The sequence below is a fragment of the Phyllostomus discolor genome, chromosome X (genome assembly GCF_004126475.2).
Source record: "Phyllostomus discolor isolate MPI-MPIP mPhyDis1 chromosome X, mPhyDis1.pri.v3, whole genome shotgun sequence".
Lineage (NCBI taxonomy): Eukaryota > Metazoa > Chordata > Mammalia > Chiroptera > Phyllostomidae > Phyllostomus > Phyllostomus discolor.
This window is the reverse complement of record NC_050198.1, coordinates 86,048,426-86,070,325: the sequence shown is the minus strand read 5'-3', so window position 1 is coordinate 86,070,325 and position 21,900 is coordinate 86,048,426. Positions and strand designations below refer to the sequence as shown.

Below are 21,900 nucleotides of genomic sequence, written 5' to 3'. Positions count from 1 at the left end.
AAAAAAGATGAAAGATAGAAAAAAAGACAACATGGCCAACATATGTTATCGAACCATACTAATAATAACATTAAATGTGAATAGATTATGCAACTTAATGAAAGGCTGATACTGTCAGACTGAATTAAAAATCCAAGATCAAATTACATACTATCTGCAAGAGATGCACTTTAGTTTCAAAAAAACACAAATATGTTGAAAGTAAGAGGATGGAAAAAGATGTACCATGGATGCAGTAGCCGTAAAAATGCTGTTACGGTTATATTGATATCAGATAAAATAGACATTTTATGTTAACACATGTTAGGTAAAATGTGGAGAAATTGGAACCCTCATATATTGCTGATGGAAATATAAATGCTGTAGCCATTTTGAAAAACTTAAACATAGAGTTACTATGATCCAGAAATTCTACTCTTAGGTACCAAAGAAAAATGAAAACAAATATCCACAGAAAGACTTCCACATGGATGTTCATAGCAGCTTTACTCATACTACCCAATAATTAGAAACAATCCAAAATATACATCAACTGATGAACATATAAACAAAATGTGTATATTAATTCAACGGAATACAATTTAGAGACAAAAGGAACAAACTACTGATATACACTGTAATATGAATGAACTTCATAAACATTCAGAAACCAGATCCAAAAGACCATATATTTTATGATTTCATTTATATTAAGTGTCCCCCAAAAATACATCTATGTAGACAGAAAGTAGGTTAGTTGTTACTTAAGACTGGGAGTGTAGATTAATTGCAAATGGACGTGATAGATGTCCTTGGGTTGATGAAATGTTTGTAGTAGATTGTGGTGAGGGTTGCACAACTATGTAATTTTACTGAAATTCTTTAATTGAGCAGTTACAGCAGTAAATTTTACAGTATGCAAGTTATACCTCAATAAAGCTGTTTAAAAAAACAGCTGGTGAACATGAAAATATGATCAATATCATTAGTTACTATGGAAAAACAAATGAAAACCACAATGAGATGCCATCTCATACCCACTAGAATGGCTAAAATAAAAAAAGTAGACAATAATAATTTTTGGCAGATTCTGAGAAATGGTAAATTGCACAAATTGCTGGTGGGAATATATATGGTGCAGCCACTTTAGAAAACAGTTTTGAAGTTTCTTAAAATGTTAATATACATTTACAATAGGGCCAAGAAATTACTCACCAAGGCAAATATCCAAGAAGGTTGAGACCATATCCCTACACAAACATTTGTACAGGAATTTTCATAGAATAATTATTCATTATAATCAAATAGAAAGAAATCAAATGTCCATTAACTGATGCACTGATAATCAAAATAGTATGTCCATAGAATGGAATATTATTCACCCATAAAAATAAAGTACTGATACATCTACAATGAGGGTGAACTTTGAAAACATTATGCTAAGACAAAGAAACCAGACACAAAAGTGAAACTGGAAAAGCTGGCATTTGTGCTGCCTGTCACCTACCAGACCCAATAAGCAGAGATAGTGATTGAATCTTTATGGGTGCTTTATTTAGATGGTCAGAGATCTGGGAGGACTGTGGGCTTGTATGCTAACAAACCATCTTAAATTCCATTTTATTTGTATTTATTTTTTAAAATAAAATATTTTTAAAAGATTTTATTTATTTTAAAAGAGACAGGAAGAGAGGGAAGAAGGAAGAGGAGGAGAGAAATATAAATGTGTGGTTGCCTCTTACATGGCCCCACTTGGGACCCAGCCTGCAACCCAGGCATGTGCCCTGACTGGGAATTGAACCAGTGACCCTTTGGTTCATAGCCCACACTCAACCCACTGAACTACACTAGCCAAGGCTTCAATTCTATTTTAAACCAACCCTTTTTATGAGGAGAAGAAAAATGTAGGTAAGGGGTTTGGAAATTGGGGAAAAACTTCATCAGAGAAAAAGCTGCAGCATTCTTTCATCTCTCTCCTGGGTGGTGGTCTTTACCTGTGTCCTGGGTGGTGGATGTCTCACCCTGGAGTCCAGTGGTTCAGATACCATCTTGATTGCTTGCAGTCTTCCTGAAGCACAAAGGTGGAACTGCTTGTGGTCTCCCAGAGTCAAGGTGGGTCATACCTTCAGTTCCTAAAACAATAGCTTTTTACATGCATTGATTACTAAGCTTATTAGCTGTTACCTGAAACTAAATTTTTTCCAAACTTTGAGTCCCCCATCAAAAGGTCTCAGATTATATCTATATTTTTCCACATTTTTTATTGTTGTTCAAGTACAGTTGCTTCCATTTCCACCCCCCCCCCCAAGCCATCTCCACCTCCCACCCTTGATCCTACCCTCCTTTGGTTTTGTCCATGTGTCCTTTATACATGTTCCTTGACAACCCTTAGTACTTTTCCCCCATTCTCTCCTCCCATCTCCTCTCTGGTTACTATCAGTTTGTTCTTAATTTCAATGTCTCTGGTTATATTTTGCTTGCTTGTTTTATTGATTAGGTTCCACTTATAGGTGAGGTCATATGGTATTTGTTTCTCATCACCTGGAGTATTTCACTTAGCATAATGCTCTCCAGTTCTATCCATGCTGTCTCAAAGGGTAGGAGCTTCTTCTTTCTTTCTGCTGTGTAGTATTCCATCATGTAAATGTACCATAGATTTTTGATCCATTCATTTACTGATGGGCACTTAGGTTGCTTCCAGCACTTGGCTGTTGTAAATTGTGCTGCTATGAACATTGGGGTGCATACGTTCTTTTAAATTGGTGTTTCAGGATCCTTAGGGTATAACCCCAGCAATGGTATTGCTGGGTCAAAAGGCAGTTCCATTTTTAGTTTTCTGAGGAATTTCCATACTGTTTTCTACAGTGGCTACATCAGTCTGCATTCCCACCAACAGTGTACTAGGATTCCTTTTCTCCACAACCTCACCAGCACTTGTTTGTTTCTTTGTTTATGATGACCATTCTGACTGGTGTGAAGTGGTATCTCATTGTGGTTTTAACTTGCATCTTTCTGATGGCTAGTGATGCTGAGCACCTTTTCATATGTCTCTGGGCTCTTTGCATGTCCTCCTTGGAGACTATATATTGATACAAAAGTTGTATGATTCCATTTATATGAAATGTCCAGAACAAGCAAATCCATAGAGATAGAAAGTGCTTCTATTGGTTTCATGATGGGAACAGGGATTAACTATAAATATTTTATTTGTGTTACAGAACAGACCGGGAGGGGTGAATAATATACTATTACCAAAAGGACCCCCACTTTTTCTCCAGGGTTCCCCCCATACTAGGTTCACTTTGCCCACTGCCAGAGAAAATACATCTCTCAAAGCCAGAGATTGGTGAAAAGGAAAGGAATTATTTATTTGAAAGTTATAAAGACATAGAGTAATGACTTAATGTCTTCATTGAAATACTAAGGTTTTTTAGAATACCCACAATTGCAGTCCTTCCTTCTCCCCCTTTTCCAGCCCAGGGTACCATATCTTAGGAGAGAAGTAGAAGTCTATGATTCAGGCTCCTGCACCACCAGCTGTGTTGCTGCCATGATCTCCAGTTAATCCAAAGCCATGTGGCACCTTCTCATGGCCCACCAGCAAGACTCCTTTCGCCCCTCTTCTTCCAGGCAAAGTCTCTCCTGCTGTCTAAGTCATGTGGCAAAAGGGAGTACCTTAGCCATGTGGTCCCAACTCCTGCCACAACTGCATGGTCCCAACTCCTCTGAAGCCACATGGTCCTCCCCTTTTCTGGCTGCCACACCTGGGTTTAAAATCCAAGCTCTAATCTTCCTCTGCAGTCCCATTTCCAACTCCTCCCACAATCAGTATACCTGCTAGTATTCCCGTATTCTTCCAGCTTTACTGGGCTGTCATAGTAAGTCTGGGCAGGCATGGCCCCATGGTGTGGAGCCAATCATCTTTAAGCTCTCACGCAGGCGCTGTAACCAGGGGGAGTTGCTTCCCAGTTACATCCTGGGTTGAAGTCACTTCCATACCCTGGCTAAAAGCATGGCCACAGACATTTAACATATCCATGAAACCAGTTAAAGGTTATAGATATGTTAAATGATCATACCAGAAGTTAGCTACAAAGCTGTTGCTATACAAAACAGCCCTCAATGGCCCTGCTCCATGCATCCCATCCCCCAGCTCAGAGTAGTAGGGTTGAGGACATCCAATATATATATTTTTTTTAATATTTCCTGGACACCCTGAGTTCCAGACCCCATTACAAATCCTTATTTGGGCCCCGCCTTGGCTGCACTCTGTTACATTAAGGTGATGAAAATGCTCTAAAATGGGCTTATGGTAATAGCCACACAACTTGGAAAATTTACTGAAAATCATTGAATTGTACACTTGAAATTGGAGGATTATATGATATAAAATATACATCAATAAAGGTATATTTAAAAAGCTGGTGGCTGTTGGGATGTGTAGTAGTTACTGTCATTGTACTGCCCAGATTTCCCCCTGTGATATTGTGACATAATAAGAAATATATATATACACTATGGCTGGTATGGCTCAGTGGATTAAACACCAGCCTTCGAATGAAAGGGTTGCCAGTTTGATTCCCAATCAGGGCACATGCCTGGGTTTTGGGCCAAGTCCCCAGTAGGAGCATGTGAAAGGCAACCACACACTGATGTTTCTCTCCTTCTCTTTCTTCCTCCTTTCTCCTCCCTAAACACACATAAATAAAATCTTTCTTAAAAAAGAAATATGTATTTGGTCTTCCTCACAATTCCTGGCATGGACCTCATAAAAGCTTGGAATTTTTTTAGGAAAGAAAGAGAGATTGAGGTATCTTTTGCTATTCACAATAATCCCTCTAAACCACACCTGAGTTTATCTTAATGAGGTGACTTTAGGAAAGCCACTAAGGGTGGGGCTTTGCCAGGGAAACCCATCATGTGATTAGAGGACTAGAAGTTTCCAGCCCACCCTACAATCTCCAGGGATGGGAAAAAGACCAGTGGTTAAATTAATCACCAGTGACCAATGATTTAATTAATCATGCCTAAGTAATTCTGAAACCTCCATAAAACCCCAAAAGGATGGCTCAAGGAGCTTCCTAGTTGGTGAACACATGGAGATGCAGGGAGACTGGCATGCCTGGAGAGGGCATGGGAGCTCTGCATCCCTTCCTATATACCTTGCTCAATGCATCTCTTCCATGTGGACTGTGAATGTTCCTGAGTTATATCCTTCTATGAAAACCAGTAATCTATTAAGAACACTGTTTTCCAGGCTAGCAAATTAATAAACCCAAGTACAGGGTCATGGGAACCTCTGGTTTATAACTGGTTGGTCAGAAAAACAGGTCACCAGTTGGACTTGTGATTAGTGTCAAGTGGGGACTGTCTTGTGGGACTGAGCCCTTAACTCGTTGGGTTAAAAAAGACACTATCTTTTTAAAAAAGATTTTATTTATTTTTTTCAGAGAGAGGAGAAGAAAGGGAGAAAGAGAATGAGAGAAACATCAATGTATGGTTGCCTCTAGCACATCCCCTACCGGGGACCTGGCCCACAACCCAGGCATGAGCCCTGACTGGGAATTGAATCGGTGACCCTTTAGTTCTCAGGCCAGTGCTCAATCCACTGAGCCACACCAGCCAGCGTGACACTATCTTTAGAGTATCAAAATTGAGTTATACTGTAGGACACCTTGATGGTATTGCAAAATTGGAACACACACACACACACACACACACACACACAATTTGGTGACCAGTATTGAGAGTAGTGAATGTGTAAAGGCAAACAGGAGTGTGTTTTTCTATAGAATTTGATCCCTTTAAAAATTCCTGATTACCACTCCCTCCTGGTTTTTGTGTATGTTTGCTTCTCAAGGTGCTCACCTATGCCTCTCTAATTCCCTTGGAAGCCTGTTTTTGGGTTAATGGAGCTGCTTTGCTTGCACACGCAGAGAGCTGGCAATACCTATGAGTTTACAGTCACCCTTACCCACCCCCTTTCCCTCCTCACCTGCAAGCTGTGGACAGCCTTTAACCAATGTGAGTATGAGAAATTAGTTCCTCTGTCTCAAGCAGGAACAAACTCTGAGGCAGAATTTACACCCAGTGTTCCCCTGTTGGATCATGCTGAAACAACCTCAACAAGATGTTGCCAGAAATTACACAATTGCTTAGATTCTTCCCTTTCCTGTCCTGCTTCCTCCAGTCTCTCAGGTTCTCCTGGGAGCACTTCCTTAAATTAATTACATGTACATGAAACCTTTTCTCAGCAGCTGTTCCTGGGGGAACTTAACCCAAGACAAGCACGTTAGTTATTCCTTATTCACCTAGTTTTCAGGTAGAGGGACAGATATTGAAGTAAATACTGTGGCTTTTATATTTCCCTCACTTCCCATCATGAGAGGAGAAGTGATATGCTGAACTGTGAGTTTGGGACTAGGAATGTTGATAGATCAGGTACTCTGCAAATCCTCAAATAGTGGTGGTGGCTGAGTCCTTGTGGGCAGTAAAGGCAAATCCATATTTGGCATAGGCATATTTCTGTCAGAATAAACCACTGAAACAAAGGGAAAGGGTTGAATATAGTAATTTTGACACTAGGTATCTTGTTGATATCCTGAAGGGGCAGTACCATACTGGGGACTTGGTGTTGGTCTCTGTTGCTGGAAGCTTAGACATTTGGTCACAGCAATATGTAGATGAATCTTGATAAGAGGAAGCTCATGCTGTTGGGCCAATGCAAAGCCTTTGTCTCTGCCACTGTGACTACTCCATTGTCTAAGCACTGGGATAGGAGAGGACAAACTAGCTGATATCAACTGTCCAGGCAGGCCATCCTGTCTCCTTGGTGGTTTAATGACACTTCTGTAGTGGATGATTTCTGGTGGGTATTAATGCAAAAAGGCAAACACCTTCACTTTTTGTCTATTCCCCTAAGTCCACCCACATGCCTCTACCTCACTCCTCCTTGACCCCAATCTTTCCAAGTTCCCTTTCTAAGCCTCTGACCAACCAAGCAAACTATTTACTGTTGCCCATGAATCAATATTAGAACTTGAGGCCAGTTTTTTTCCACACAAAGTGGGTGACTAAATGCACCACCAAAAAGCTCTACCACTATCTTTCAAGGGTATCTTTGAGAGGGGCCATAGGAAAGCAGCTGCACATTTTCAGTTTGTACCCAAACACCAAGTGAGACCCCATCCATGAAATGTTTGAGGTCTTTCCTTTTATGTCAGCTGGTCACACTTCCATGTGCCCATAGATGTGAGTTGAATGAGAGCCACCAGTGAAAGAGTGGTGGGTGATAGAGGTGGCTGGACCACTTGTTCCTACTGCTTACTTGTGCCCCCCTGGACCCGCTTGAGTCCAATCCTGCTGATGTACCACTTTATCTTACAATTAAATTATGTTGGGCCTGCCCAACCTTATGACTGGGTAAAACACACAGAACCCAGCTCATAATGGACAGTTCTTGGGACATGGTCACTTGGTGTACCAAGTTCAGGTGGTAAATCTCTAGCAGGACTCAGTATAATGCCAGGAGATCTTTTCCAAATGGTATATAGTTTTCTGCTTCCAAATGTCATGTCTTTGCTCCAGAACCCTAAGGGTCTTACTGTACTGTTCCTATTTGGGCTGGTCAGAGACCAGTCAGTATTTGTTTTTCTTTTTTTCTTTTCTTTTTTTTTAAGCACAGATACCTCTAGTATCATGGCTCTTTCTGAATCAGATGACCCAAATGGCAGTATTGCATTTACTATAGTTTGTACTTACTACAGAACCCTTTCTTGTTCTGGGCCCATTCAAAACTAGTAGCCTTCCATGTCATTCAGTAAATGGACCAGTGTAGCATTCCCAAAAGCAGCACATGTTGCCTCTGAACCTAAGGAGGCCTACTTTTATTCTTCTTCTTAAAGGTAGGGGGTTCAAAGTGCAACAATTTGTCCATCACTTTGGAGCAAGTGCCCTCGCATTCCTCAGGCCCTAGTTCTCTAAAAATGTAACTTATGTGACTTAACCCTGAATCTTTGTAGAGTATTCTCTAACTCTGTAGAGCGCATATGTCCTATCATGCCATCCAGGATGCTTTTACTTCTTGTTCATCTGGTCCAGTTAACATGATTCTATCAGTATGGTGGACCAATATGATATTCTATGAACTATCCAGATGATTTAGGTTCCTTTGTGCTATATGATGAGAGAAAAGAGAAATAACATAGCCCTGGATTAAGAATGAATATATATTTGTGTATGTCTCATGTGAATGGAGCCTATTTTTTATTTTCTTTCCTGATGGGTATGTAAACAATATATTTGTTCAAATATGTACTCACCTACCACCTACCAGAGGCTGTGTTAATCTGCTCTAGTAAAGATACCACATTCAGCTTGGTTAATGTAATTGGGATGATTACTGGGCAGATGTCAGATTTATTAAGTAGAAATATAATGGGGCCCATGATTCTTGCATCATTTAATGTTTTGAGGGTGATATTAATCTTTATTGTCCCTACATTCAGGGTTGTGATATTGTTTTTTATTTAATGTCATGGCCACTGGAGGGTTCTTTGGGGGAGAAGAGTTTCAGAGGCTTCCATGGGGCCTTTCCTATTATAATAGCTCTTACTTTATACATCAAGGAACTGATATACAGATTCTGCTAACTGCTAATATATTCATTCTAAGTATTCATCTGGAAGTCATGGAGATGACTACTGAACCTACTGTGAGACAGATCTAAGCCAATTCCTTATTTTCTTATTATTACCTGAACCCCATAAACCCCTCTCCAACAGGGCAGCCACAATTGAACTCCTGGGTATCAGTGTCTACTTTCTTCCTGGTTCCAATAGACCCCCAACGTTCTGGGTATTCCTCTTTCCCCAGCTATTTGAGTAAAGAATCATAGATCGTTTTAGAGAAGGAATAGAGAAATCACTGCCAGATATACTTGTTATATTGTTGTAGGTCCTTCCTTATGGGGACCTGGCCTCTCCTTCATTTTATGGGTTCTGGGGTCTGAAAACTTAGTTCTGGAAATTGGAAAAGAGTAGTAACTTTCTTTCTTTTTTTAAACATTAAGCTTCAGTCAAAAATATATTTCCTATTTTAGGGTACAGGATTGAAGGACAAGATGATACAAGTAAAGAATATCTACAAGAAAAAATGACAAAACTTTTTCTATTAAAGTATTGTAACATTCAAACTTGAGTTGAAACATAACAAAAGAAACAATTGCAGACAAAAGTGTTTACAGATTTTTCAAACAAAAATAAATAAATACTGTTTAGCTCATGCTGATGGCTAGCAGGAAGTATCAGAGTGTAGTCTACTTGGGAAAATTATTAATGTACAAATAACAAACCCAAATTATGACTGCAGCAGTTTAATCATTGCTGCCATTTTTTGGTTACTCTTAATTTTAAAATATATTTTATTGATTATGCTATCACAGTTTTCCCAATTCTTTCTTCCCCTTTATCCCCCCTCCACCACATACCCCCTAATCCTCCAGCATTCCCCCCACTTAGTTCATGTCCATGGATTATACATATAAGTTCTTTGGCTTCTCTGTTTCCTATAGTATTCTTAACCTCTCCTTGTCTATTTTATGCCTACAAATTATGCTTCTTATTCCCTGTACCTCCCCCATATTCTTCCCTTCCCCCTCCCTACTGACATCCCTCCATGTGATCTCCATTTCTCTAGTTCTGTTCCTGTTCTAGTTCTTTGCTTAGTTTTTATTCTCATCTTTTTATGTTCATTTGTTGATAGCTGTGAGTTTGTTGTCATTTTACTGTTCATAGTTTTTGATCTTCTTCAATTTCTTAGATAAGTTCCTTTAACACTTCATATAATAAAAGCTTTGTGATGATGAGCTCCTTTAACTTGACCTTATCTGGGAAGCACTTTATCTGCCCTTCTGTTCTAAATGATAACTTTGCTGGATAGAGTAATCTTGGATGTAGGTCCTTGCCTTTCATGATTTCGAATACTTCTTTACAGCTCCTTCTTGCCTGCAAGGTTTCATTAGAGAAATCAGCTCATAGTCTAATGGGAACTCCTTTGTAGGTATCTCTCTCCTTTTCTCTTGCTGCTTTTAAGATTCTCTTTATCTTTAATCTTGGGTAACTTAATGATGATGTGCATTGCTCCTGTGTTCCTCCTTGGGTCCAACTTCTTTGGGATTCTCTGGACTTCCTGGACTGCCTGGAAGTCTATTTTCTTTGCCAGTTGAGAAAGTTGTCCTCCATTATTTGTTCAAATATGTTTTCAAGTTCTTGTGCTTGTTCTTCTCCTTCAGGCACTCCTATGATTCTGATGTTAGAGAGCCTAAAGTTGTCCCAGAGGTTTCTAAGCCTCTCCTCATTTTTTAAATTCTTGTTTCTACACTCTCTTCCAGTTGGATGTTTATTTCTTCCTTTTGTTTCAAATCATTGATTTGAGTCCCAGTTTCCTTCCCTTCACTGTTGGTTCCCTGTATATTTTGCTTTATTTCACTTTGGGTAGACTTCATTTGTTCCTTCATTTTGCAAACGAGCTCAATCAGTTCTGTGAGCATCCTGATTACCAGTGTTCTGAACTCTGCATCAGGTGAGTTGGCTATCTCCTTGTTGCTTAGCTCCTTTTCTGGAGTTTTCATCTGTTCTTTCACTTGGGCCATATTTCTTTGTCTCGGTGCATCTGTTATGTTGTAAGTGGGCAGGGCCTTAGATATTCTTCAGGGTATGGCAACCCTTTTTGCTGTGTTGGGTCACTGTCTGTGGGGGAGGGGTCAGAGAGGGAACAATGTCCCTCTCTTACTCTGCTGTAGCCCCACTTTCCAACAAACTCATGTGCGACTGGGAGTTTCTTCTGCCGTAGCAACCTCTGCAGTAGTTTACAGCTGACTTTGAGTCTTTAGTTTCCCATTCAGCCAGCCCAACCACACTAGCCCAGTCTGCTGCCTTGCAGCGCATCCTCTCCACTCAACTGCCAGTCTCCCATCTCTGCCCCTCCTGCTGGTCTAGGTGAATGTTGCTTTTCTGTTTGTTTGTTTTGTTTTTCTTTTTTTGTTGTTGTTTTTTACTGTTCAAGTACAGTTGTCTCCGTTTTCCTCCCACCACTTCCCCCACCCCAGCCATCCCTACCTCCCTCCCCTGATCCCAACCCCCTTGGCTTTGTCCATGTGTCCTTTATACATGTTCCTTGACAACCCTTCTCCCCTTTCCCCAATTATTCCCTCCCACCTCCCCTCTGTTTACTGTCAGTTTGTTCTTAATTTCAATGTCTCTGGTTATATTTTGCTTGCTCATTTGTTTTGTTGATTAGGTTCCATTTATAGGTGAGATCATATGGTATTTGTCTTTCACCACCTGGATTATTTCACTTAGCATAATGCTTTCCAGTTCCAGCCATGCTGTCACAAAAGGTAAGAGCTCCTTCTTTCTTTCTGCTGCATATCCATCGTGTAAATGTACCTTAGTTTTTTGTTGTCATAGTTCCATGCAGCTTGATTTTCTGGCACTTCTGGTTGTTTATTGTTTTTAGATTGGTTGTTATTCTTCCTTTGGTTGTGCAAGGAAACAAAGCATTTCTACTTACACCTCCCTTTTGGCTGGAATTCTTATCACTGCCATTTTTTGTTCCAAAATAAAGCCTTGATTCAACCATTCATATTTTATATTACTCATATCTTTACTTCAGAGATTGAGGGACTATATAAAAATGCATTTATTTTCACCATAAGGGTAACATATTGTACTTTGCCAATGTTACTTGAAAACTTTCCATGTCAAAACAATTTGACAGCAGATATAAACAATCCAATAAATACACAATGTCCATTGCAGTCCTTTTAAGATACATATTAATTCATGCTGTTAACCTTAGGATCACAGGGCATAGAATCCAAATAGAAATGAGTTGGGGTGACTTTCAAAGTACAGTAATGTTGGATCCCCCACTTTAATTTAATCCCATTACAACCAGTAAATTCATGCCATAGGCCCTATCATGCATTAATCATCGGGTGGCAGGAGTTAATGAAAATGTTTCCTGTTTTGATGTCCACTGCTGACATTGAATGTCCTGAAGCCACCAAGGAAATCATTTTTAGTGCCCAATACATGAGGACCTGGAACTTTTCCAAAAGCTTAAAAAATAAAAAATGAAAATATATTTGACATTTCCTGACACCTTCATTAATACTGTTTGATTAATAAAAGCATGTCTATTTCCTGGACTGAACCAGCAATCAATATGCACCCAGAATGCACAAGAAGAAAGTATTCCTCATTGCATATGGGTCACTTCCAGTCAAAGGTTAAAGTTCAAATATTGGATGATCATTTTTTTCAGCAGGACTATCTTCTGCTAGGAATATGATAATATTGGCATCAACACGTATCACCATGATACCACCATTTTGTTTTCTTTGGATTCTTGTTACAGTTTTGAACATGAAAAGAATTAGCTAGTAGTTGTGTCTTTGCAGCTGGAAAGTATGCTGATAATACTAAGACAAACTGGTTGGATTGAGAGCACTGGGGATCAGTCCTTTGTTAGAATGCATACACAGACATGACCATTGCTATAAACATAAAGATGAATGGAGATGTTTTCACCAATAAACATGACCTGAAGAGAGTCAAAAAGATATTGACTACTAAACTTCAATGGAAGTTGAAAATTTCCTCCTTCATCTAAGGTTCCTGGGGCACCTTCCATATATACAATCCACTGTGTAATTAAACTTTGAACACTCTTTTCATTCAAAGTCATCCTGAGGGGTGGGTCATTTTGCAAAGCCAACAGTTTTTTTCTACAGTCACTTCTGCATTGATACTATGATGGAACCACCTCTGCCAAAAAGGGTTGTGACTTTTCATTGGGGCAGTTGACCTCTGTCTTGTTCTATTTTGGCTAGTATAACAAAATACCAGAGACTTGGTGACTTGTAAACAATAAACATTTATTTTTCACAGTTCTGGAGGCTAGGAAATCCAAGATCAAGATGATGGCAGATTCCCTGTCCAGTGGTAACCTGCTTCATGGTTCATAGAAGGCCATCGTTTTGCTGTAACTTCACATGGTGGGAGGAGTGAAAGAGCTCTCTGGGGCCTCGTTTATAAGGGCACTAAACCTATTTATGAGGGCTCCACCTTTGTGACCTAATCACCTTCCAAATTTCGCACCTCCTAATACTCTCACACTGAGGATTAAGTTTCAACATATAAAATTTGAGAGGGACACAATCAGTCTATAGCAACCTCAGACTTCTGCCTTTGTTAATACAATGAGAATGGTTTGCGTGACATTGATGTAAACTGACAGTCAAGGAGAGTGGACTGGATTGCTCATGCATGAACAATGACAACCTCACTGTATTAGTCAGTGGGGGCAGTAGACGGCATTGAGTGAGCATGTGTACTGTGTGGCCATTGCATTCAAAATGACTGAGTGAGTAGAACAATGAATCTGCATCAAATTTTGCATTAAGCTTGAACATTCCTATGTGGAAACTATTTGTATGATTCACAAGGCTGCAGCTCTGCACAACTGGTGATTGGCAGCTTCATCATAACAATTCACTCACTCATGTATCATGTTTTGTGCAGAGGTTTTTGGAAAAACATCAAATCACTCAGCCCCCATACAGCCCAGATCTGCCACCTTGAGACTTCTGGCTTTTCCCAACACTAAAATCACCTTTGAAAGGGAAGATACTTCAGACCATTGATGAGATTCAGGAAAAATATGGCGTGGCAGCTGATGATGATTGGGAGAACTGTGTGAGGTCCCAAGGTGCCTACTTTGAATGGTACTGAAGTGTCATTGTTCTATATACAATGTTTCTTGTATCTTGTATCTTCTTAAAAAAAGTCTCTATTTTTCATATTACATGGCTGGATACCTTCTGGACAGAACTTGTATATTGGCTGTTCTGTCTTGCTCCCTAGGAAAACATTGTTCCATGAGTTATCTCATCTCATTAGGACCTGTGGGTCAGGCGTTCCTTGGTGACATTCCAAACTTGCTTTTCACTACAATAATTATGCCAGCTTTGCTTCTAATGATTAAGTACCACTACTTGGCCTCACATATTACAGAATCCTATAATTTCTAATGCCACTAGGGAGCCTAGTCCTATAATAGCATCTCCTACTCTTATCATCAGTCTGGCTCACATTCCTCTCCTCTTTTCTCCCTTTCTCCCTCCATCCCTCCCCCCCTTACTTCCTCTCCCTCTCCCTTCCTCTTTTTGTTTCTCTAGTGAATAAATTCAAATTCTTGTTCATTTTTTCTTTTGAAGGAATTTTGTATTTATGGCAAAGAATTTCTCAAGGGTGTTTAGATTTCCTACTGTTTTTTTTCTAGTCATTTAGAGAAAAACTTAGAGCAATTTGTTCCACTAGAGGAACAAATCTATAATTTTCAAAGTGTGAGTAGTTTGCTGGTGGCTTCAGAAACCAAACAGCAAAGTAAAGCTGATTGATGCTTTGGCTTTATTACAATTCTTTGCTTTAAAAGGGAATAAGGCCTCACTAGACAAATTGCAGTATTGCTTATCTGAGCTAAAATATTTAGGGCATCTGTTGTCAGCTGTAAGCCACAGAGTATGACAGTCTAGGAGTCAACACATTTTGCAAGTCAAACAGCCTATAAAAAATCTTAGACAATTGTGAAATAGACAGTGGATTCCAGTTTTTGCAGTGGCTAAAACCTCTGATGAAGCAATTGCATGATAATCCTCCAGAACTTTTGTTTTGGTCCCTGAAATTTGAAGAGGCTTTTGAACAAATGAAATTGACTATGGCCTCTTTCCAGCTTTGAAGACTCCAAATTTTAAAAACTTTGACCCAAATTATATGGTATTCTTGTTAAAAGTGCATATTTAATATTTAACAATAAACAACATACTGTGGCTGAAAGTGGCCCACTTAAGGTATCCTATGCTGTAATGACTTATGTAGCTTTGGAAGCTCATGTTTTGGCTGAAGTTTACCCTGTATAAGAAGACAAGTTTAATAGCAGTTACAAGAGCTGTAATTCTTGGTTCTGGACTTACAATAAACATCAAATACAAATTACTAATAAGTATATGTTTGGTGTTTGTCATGCAACAGAACAATTAAAATGAGATAAATTTTACTTTATTAAAAACTAAACACAATTTTGTGGGAAACTGATACCTGATTTGTTAGGGGCTTTACAGCTATTTGCTTGGATACCAGTAGTTCATTTTTCTGACAGAGCTGCAAAAGCTGTTGTTAAAATATGACAGACTTCAAGCTTAGAAGCTTCATCTTTTAAAAAATATTTTATCTATTTATTTTTAGAGAGAAGGGAAGGGAAGGAGAGAGGGAGAGAAACATCAACTGGTTGCTTCTCCCATGCCCCCAACCAGGGTCCTGTCCTGCAACCCAGGCATGTGCCCTGACCAGGAATCGAACCAACAACCTTTCAGTTGGCAGGTCAATGCTCAGTCCACTGAGCCATGCCAGCTAGGGCAGAAGCTTTATTCTTAATAAGAAATATTTTTGTAATTGTTCATTAAAAAATGTGTTTCACGCCCTGGCTGGCGTAGCTCAGTGGATTGAGCGCGGGCTACGAACCAAAGTGTCGCAGGTTCGATTCCCAGTCAGGGTACATGCCTGGGTTGCAGGCCATGACCGCCAGCAACCGCACATTGATGTTTCTCTCCCTCTCTTTCTCCCCCCTTCCCTCTCTAAAAATAAATAAATAAAATCTTTAAAAAAAGAGCCTTAAAAATGTGTTTCACAAAAGGAAATAGGCAAATGGATTGAAAAGGGAGCTAAATTTGATGGGGCTAACAATAATCCTAATGCCCCAGTTAGTGTTCTGTGTCATCAATGAAACCATCTGAATAAAAAAAGGATTTTAAAGGCGCTAGACTCTTACTACCCAACCAAAAAGATGAATTTTTTCAAAACATATTAAAGAGATGTGCTAATTGTTATCAAAATTCTTTATAGGCAGCTCCATTGTAGACACAGGAAGATCTCTTTAACTGACATGACTTGACAAGGAACCTGGTGGCAGTTGGATTTCATAGATTGTATGCTTGTAAAAGCTAAGGGGTTTTATCTCCTTATGGTATGTGTGACATTTGGGTGGCCTGAAAACTTTCCCACTTCAAAAGCCAATGTTCAGGCAGTGATAAAGCCTTTTTTACTACACATAATTCCCACTTTGGGGATATTAGAGTACACTGACAAGCACAGAGGAAGTCATTTTATTTTTCCTGTTATCCAGGAATTATGCAAATGTTTGAAGATTCCTGTAAACCTCATTCTTCTGGATATGTACAGCATATGACTCCAATTCCTTGGCTAAGATTCAACAATCTATCAGATTAAAATGATCTAGAATCATAAAAATTAGAGTGAACCCCTGCAACAAGCAGGGACGCTTTCCCTCTGAACTTAGTTTGGCAGGTTACGAATTTTAGTCTGAGACCAGGTACTGTGCCTCATTTAACTGAATCCTCTCACAATCATGTTCATTACTTAGAAGGGCCCCTCTCTTCTCTAGAAACCTTGAGACTTAAGATTGTAGTAACTGGAAGGACCTGCCTGAGGAAGTGTGCCACCCTACCAACTGGGAAACTTCATTTTCGTAAAGCTATTCCAGGGGGAAGATAGCTGTCACCCTCAGGGTTGAAAGGGGGCACTTTCAAGTGCTGCTGATTACCCGGTTATCAAAGTGAAGAAGAAACTCAGCTGGATTCATACTTTTCATATGAAGCCAGCATAGCATGAGGACTGTACTGTGGTCCTCACGAGTGAATTTTATAGAGTAACAAATTTTGATACTGAACTCACCTAAAAAGTTATCCTGGAAAATGGATTACTAAGAAAACAAATGTTGTTACACCATTTTTTCTTTCTACTCTCCAGCGACATATTTCCAACCAGTTCTGAATTGTGTTCCTGGAATGGACATGATTTATATTTATAAATACAGCAATCTGATAATTGGCAAAGTACAAGTGGGACCATCATAATTAGTGATTTGTAACAAAGGAAAAGTAGTACACATCTAGGTACTCAACTCTAAATTTAACACAGAAATGTTTTGTTAACTGGTTTGATTGAAAGGTTGATATAGAAAAGAAAAATATTTAATCTGTATTAAAAGAAAAGCATTTTTATCTGTAGATACCAGAAGACAGGTTTGATATTGCTAGATTAACATAGGGAGGCAAGTTCTCTCCAGTCATAGTATAGATGGATAAACAAAGGTGGATGATTGTTATTTACAGAGATTCAATTGACTGTTATAATAATATAAGTATTGATTTAGACCAGTGTGAAAGGTGGCCCATAGAATGGGATTGCCCTCAAGACTTAAAACATTAGAGCCATGTACATTAAACACTGGGACTTCCATCTGTATTCTTGAACTGGTACCTCCTAATAAGACTTTAATTCCAGCCCTGGCTGGTGTGGCTCAGTGAATTGAGTGTGGGCCTATGAAGCAAGGGGTTGCTGGTTCGATTCCCAGTCAGGGCACATGCCTTGGTTGTGAGCTAGGTTCCCAGTAAGGGGGGTGCACATCAACACATGATTGATGTTTCTCTCCCTCTGTTTCCTTCTCCCATCCCTTCTAAAAATAAATAAATATTTTAAAAAATACTTTGATTCCAGATGGTGGACATGGATATTTTTGTATTTCACATCTAAAAAAAATATGTGGAAAGATGAACAATTACTGAAGTACCTAAGTTATCATTTAAATGTGATGTTACTTATAATGTATAATTGATGGAACCTTGGGAGAAATTTATGGGCCTTAAAGGTAAACTCTTTTTCTTTAGCTCCAGACATGTTTTATTATAATCTTATACAGTCTGCATAAATTTGAACTTGTACTGATTTGGGTTCAGTTATAACATAACATAATAAAAATCAGCCCTGATTGGTGTAGCTCAGTGGATTGAGTGCGGGCCTGCAAACTAAAGGGTCATGGGTTCCATTCCCAGTCAGGGCACATGCCTGGGTTGCAGGCCAGGTCCTCAGTGGGGAGCACACAAAAGGCAACCACACATTGATGTTTCTCCCCCTCTCTTTCTTCTTCCCTTCCCCTCTCTCTAAAAATAAATACATGGAGTCTTAAAAAAATCAAAGCACTGGTCTTTTGAAATAAAGAAGGCAATCATCAGCAAATAAACATACTTGATTTCTTTTGTATAAAAGGGCTAAGTTTACAACTAAATATTTATAAAAAGTTTGGCATGAAGTACATCATTACACTTTGTATGCAGAAATATACATCTCTACCACTATACAAAAAACTCTAATTAAAGAGTTCACAAGGTTTCACTCTCTCTATATATTTATATGTAAATATATACACAGCATTCAGTAGGCTTGCATCAAAAAGGTAATTTCTGACCAAAAGGCTTCATTTAAGTAACTGAATATTGGATTCTTCTGGTATCCACACTCTACCTTTGAAAAAAGGCAAAGTCTGGGCAATTCCTTGTGATTTTAATGTTTTTACTTCCCATGGTGGGAATAGTATGTAAAGAAAAGCCTTCCAACTGCAAAAAGGGCATTAAAGGTCTTTTTCATAAATAACTAATATCATAGTCAAGGTCAGATGCACCCTGAGGAAGATGATCTGATCCTTTTCAGTTTTGCTTGCACTTTTAACAAAGGTCCATTCAACCTGTTGTTATTTTGAATGGTTGTACAAAGGGGAAAAAAGTCATGAACACCATTTATTCAGCCACAGAGTGCTTTGCTGTCATTTGACATGAACTCAGATGGGAATTCAGGCTCCTGCAAGGACAGGATGCTAATACCCATGTTTAGAATGGTCAGCGGTGTCCTAGACGCCTGGATCTGCCTGGATCATTCAAGGTGCAGGCTGACAGTAGTCGGGTGTGAGCCTATGGGTACCTGCAAGTCCAAGATGTAGTTGATATTGTGCAGCAGAATTTCCATCTTTCTCACCTTCTTGTTCTGGAGGATGCTGGCCGACAACCAGCTCCTTGAGCTTGGATTGCATTCATTCATGTTGTACAGCAGGTTATTGAGTCATCCACCAGGGTTTTGCTCTAGGACATAGATGCTCAGACTGTGGCCACAAAAGCTGTTTTTCTTAACAGACCTCATGGGACCGAATGCTTTCTTTTCTTTGATCTTTTAAAAAAGATTTTATTTATTTATTTTACTTTGAATGCATTTTTCTTGGTTCTATATTTTATTTATTTTTATTTTTCACATTTTTATTGATGTTCAAGTAGAGCTGTCTCCATTCTCCCCCCCCAAACTCCCCCCACCCCAGCCATCCCCACTTCCCACCCTTGATCCTACACCCTTTTGGCTATGTCCATGTGTCCATTATACACGTTCCTTGACAACCCTTCCCCCCTTTCCCCCATTATTTCCTCCCACCTCCCCTCTGGTTACTGTCAGGTTGTTCTTAATTTCAATGTCTCTGGTTATATTTTGCTTGCTTGTTTGTTTTGTTGATTAGGTTCCACTTATAGGTGAGATCATATGGTGTTTGTCTTTCACTGCTGGCTTATTTCACTTAGCATAAAGCTCTCCATTTCCATCCATGCTGTCTCAAAAGGTAGGAGCTCCTTCTTTCTTTCTGCTGCATAGCATTCCATGTAAATGTACCATAGTTTTCTGACCCATTCATTTACCATTGAGTGCTTAGGTTGCTTCAAGAACTTGGCTATTGTAAATTCTGCTGCTATGAACATTGGGGTGCATAGGTTCTTTTGAATTGGTATTTCAGGATTCCTAGGGTAGAGTCTCAGGAAGGCAATTGCTGGGTCAAAAGGCAGTTCCATTTTAGTTTTCAGAGGAAACTCCATAGTGTTTTCCATAGTGCCTGCACCAGTCTACATTCCCACCAACACTAGGGTTCCCTGTTCTCCACAACCTCACCAGCACTTGTTTGTTGATTTGGTTATGATGGCCATTCTGACCAGTGTGAAGTGGTATCTCATTATGGTTTTAATTTGCATCTCTCTGATGACTAGTGATGTTGAGCATCTTTGCATATATCTCTGGGCCCTCTGTATGTCCTCCTTGGAGAAATGTCCATTCAGGATCTTTCCCATTTTTTAATTGGATTGTTTGTCTTCCTGGAGTGGAGTCATGTGAGTTCTTTATATGTTTTGGAGATCAAACTCTTGTCTGAAGTATCATTTGCAAATATATTTCCCCATACAGTTGGTTCTCTTTTCATTTTGCTGATGTTTTCTTTGGCTTTGCAGAAGCTTTTTATTTTGATGAAGTCTCATTTGTTTATTCTTTCCTTTATGCCCCTTGATCTAGGAAACATATCCATGAAAATATTCCTGCATGGAATATCTAAGATTTTCCTACCTATGTTCTCCTCTAGGACTTTTATGGTGTCACAACTTATATTTAAGTCTTTTATCCATCTTGAATTTATTTTTGTATATGGTTCAAGCTGGTGACCGAGTTTCATTTTTTTTGCATGTAGCTGTCCAGCTCTTCCAACACCATTTGTTGAAGAGGCTATTTTCACTCCATTTTATGCTCCTACCCCTTTGTCAAATATTAGTTCATCATAGATACTTGGGTTTATTTCTGGGCTCTCTATTCTGTTCCATTGGTCTATGTGTCTGTTCTTATTCCAGCAACATACTGTTTTGATTACAGTGGCCTTGTAATACAGTTTGATATCAGGTATCTCGATCCTTCCTACTTTATTCTTCTGTCTCAAAATTTCTGTGGCTATTTGGGGTCATTTATGGTTCCATGTAAATATTTGAAATGTTTGTTCTATATCTGTGAAATATGCCATTGGTATTTTAAAAAGGATTGCATTGAATCTATAAATTACTCTGGGTAGTATGGGCATTTTGATAATGTTAATTCTTTCAATACATGAACATGATACATGCTTCCATTTGTTTGTGTCTTCCATAATTTCTTTCTTCAGTGTTGTATAGTTTTCTGAGTACAGGTCTTTTACTTCCTTGGATTGTTATTAGCAGTGCAGACTGGTGCAGCCATTGTGGAAAACAGTATGGAATTTCCTCAGAAAACTGAAAGTGGAACTGCCTTTTGACCCAGCAATACTAATGCTGGGACAATACCCTAAGAACCCTGAAATGCCAATTCAAAAGAACCTATGCACCCCAGTGTTCATAGCAGCACAATTTACAATAGCCAAGTGCTGGAAGCAACCTAAGTGCCTGTGAGTAAATGAGTACATCAAAAAACTTTGGTACATTTACACAATGGAATACTATGCAGCAGAAAGAAAGTAGGAACTCCTACTATTCATGACAGCATGGATGGAATTGGAGAACCTTACACTAAGTGAAACCAGCCAGGCAGTGAAAGAAAAATACCATATGCTCTTACCTTTTAGTGGAAGCTAATCAATACAGCAAATAAGCAAGCAAAATATAATCAGAGACATTGAAATTAAGAACAAACTGACAGTAACCAGAGGGGTTGGGAGAGCGGGAGTTATGGGGGAAAAAAGGGGAAAGGTCATCAAATAAAATATATAAAGGACCAATGGACAAAGCCAAAGTTGGGAAGGATTGAGGGTGGTAGGTGGGTGTGGGTGGGGAAGGGGTAAGTGGTGGCAGGAAAATGGAGAGAACTGTACTTAAACAACAATAAAAAGGAACATAAAATTAAAAAGTTAACATTTACCTTACTTCTTGCAGATCTTTTTATTTTTAGTAAAATGTTACCTATCTTGGCCCCCAAGTTCCACTTATTCCTTTTTCTCTTCAAGTGATTATTTTTGTACATTGTTGTTTGGAAATCTTTGCTTTAGGCAATGAGATCCTTTGAGGGTTATTGAGCAGGTATATTACACTATTAAAGGGATGTTTTGGGGAAATCAACCAAACTGCTCTGTCAGAGAATTCATTAGGACGAAAAGATGGAGGTGGGAAAGCAAGTGAGGGCACAGGTT

At 39.1% G+C, this 21,900-nt stretch overlaps 1 pseudogene; it reads right to left on the bottom strand.

Annotated features, from left to right (window-relative positions):
* Window positions 1-12,111: 12,111 nt before the first annotated feature.
* Window positions 12,112-18,988, bottom strand: LOC114505482 (annotated as a pseudogene).
* Between the last annotated feature and the right edge of the window lie 2,912 nt (window positions 18,989-21,900).